We start from the raw sequence: 2,078 nt of genomic DNA, 5'->3' as shown, positions 1-2,078 counted from the left end.
GGTGGCAAGGGGGGGGCAGCAAGTTATCCAAGAGCTGGCAGGTAGGAAAGCACCAGGAGGAGAGAACAGGAGACTCCTATCACTGAGAAGCTCAGGTAAGGTACATTAGACAGTGCCAGAGCCAGCCCTGGAGGAATGCTGGGAGCCCCAGATCTCTGCACATCCCCTCAGACTCATAGATGCTCACTGCTTGGATAAGGCATGGGGCTAAAGCCCAGCCCCTGCTGTGTATGTGTACCCCAGAAATATTCACTGGTTGTGGAAAAAAAAAAATACTTTTGAGGTGTTTGTATGGACTTTCAAGTGGGATCCCCACTTGCATTTTTGTTTTGATTTGTGTTCATTCCAAACCTTTCCTCCACACTCTCTGCTGAGTGCCCATCAAATGCAGTCAGATTCATGAATGCTGTCTGTGCCTGCAGAGCAGCTGCAGAGCCATGCCCAGGGCGTACCAGTGATGCTGGGAAAACATTTTCATTCAGAACTTCAGAAATATCTCTCACCAGTTTCAAGCACGTCTGTGCAGAAGACCGTGCTAAGCACTTTCTTAGGACCTAGTCTGAAATACATGGAAGAAATTCCCATGGGATTGATGGTTCATGGTCTCTCTCTCCAATTCCTACTCAAAGAATTCTGACCTCCCTGTCAGTAATGAAAACAAGCACACTGTAGACAAGAATTAAAGATATTTATTATTTATTTGAAGAACATAAACAGTTTTTCCAGGGGAGGAAGAAAATTACATGAGAGATGTGCTGGTCACATCACGTACTAGGAGGCTGCCTCACAACTTGTGGGAGGAGTGGGACTGCACCTTGCAAGGAAAGGGAGCACCAGAAGCACCTCATGAGCACACACACACCCAAAATGTGTCCCTGCAAAAATCACTTCTAGAAGGCAAAGCAGCAGCTTAGGGAAGACCCCAAAACAACCACTGATGCTTTGCCTCTGTGATCATTCATAAGTCTTGAGTGCTTCCCAAAAGCAGGTATCACATCCCACCCACCAGCTGGGACAGTGGAGCAGGGAGGGAGAGCCACTTACTGAAACCACCAGGACTTGTAAGAGCCAGCTCTGCACGTCTTCCAAATGACACACGCCTGTCTTTCCCAAGAGGTGCCCTGTCAAGAGGGACCTGCTTTGCTGAGTTCCCTTTGTCCCATGGGTCAGCTCTTTGATGGGCACGCTCCTCCTGCTGCTGGGCAGCAGTCCTGGCAGGGCTGGCTGGCACCAGCTGTTGAGGGAGCTGGGACAGGCTGTGTCCCATTATCCCAGTGCCAGCTATTGGCAGGAGCCAGACACCAGGCTGGCAGGTCTAATGGCAGCGTTATCTGACTGTAGATAACACTGCCCCTGCTCAGGGGATGGACACAAGGCCTAGGTGGCCAATAAGGCCTTATAAAATGAGAATTGTCATACAGGCACCAACTAAGTAAGGATTGCTGGGTCAACAAGAACAGATGGGGCAGAAAGTTACAAAACACCACAACATGCTGGCTGGGGGCTCACTGTCATGGTCCTGGGCTGGGACTAGGCTTGAATTGCCCCTCATTTCTTTGCTGCTAGCTTCAAATTAAAACATGTCTCCTGGACTCCACCCTGGTGAAACAGCAGCATAAAAGTAGGTTTATAATGTCCACTCCCAGCTAGCAGTAAAGCTGGCCCTCCTCCAAGACTGGGAGGCTTAATGGCCCACAGCACCTCCAGAAGATGTGCAGCAGCTGTGGAGCCACCTCCACCCTCTCACCCAGTCCAGCAGCTTTCCAGCCTTCGTTCTCCACGAGTATTTTTCATATAACAGTACCTTATCACTTCTTTAATCACCCCACAACTGGGCACTCACCACAAGTAAGACGACCCACGGCACACCCACCTTCTCTGCAAACACAGACTGTGGCTTTCGGGGGGGCTCCTCTCTCCTCCCACACCCCTGTTTTTGGAGTAGGCAAAATATGAGCCACAGGAGCGGTCCGACCCCTGGATGGCCGCGCTGGGTGCCGGGCTAGCCCCGGAGCCGGGCCAGCCCCGGGGGATGCTGCGGCGGCTCCGCGGGGCGGTGACTAATTGCCCCCGTAAAT

At 51.6% G+C, this 2,078-nt stretch overlaps 1 protein-coding gene across 10 annotated transcripts in view; it reads right to left on the bottom strand.

The window, feature by feature from the left end:
• Positions 1 to 671: 671 nt before the first annotated feature.
• The window catches only part of LOC139594345 (uncharacterized), a 13,906-nt gene continuing 12,499 nt past the window's right edge, over positions 672 to 2,078 (bottom strand). For all 10 annotated transcript variants that reach the window (XR_011680599.1, XR_011680600.1, XR_011680602.1 and 7 more), the window contains one exon: positions 672 to 2,078. This exon is cut by the window's right edge. The gene's annotated coding sequence lies outside the window, so the exon portion shown is untranslated.

Source organism: Agelaius tricolor, unplaced genomic scaffold (genome assembly GCF_023055355.1).
Source record: "Agelaius tricolor isolate 1412-34295 unplaced genomic scaffold, bAgeTri1.0.p SCAF_11, whole genome shotgun sequence".
NCBI lineage: Eukaryota > Metazoa > Chordata > Aves > Passeriformes > Icteridae > Agelaius > Agelaius tricolor.
Note: the sequence above shows the minus strand (reverse complement) of the source record. Positions and strands in the feature narration are given on the sequence as shown.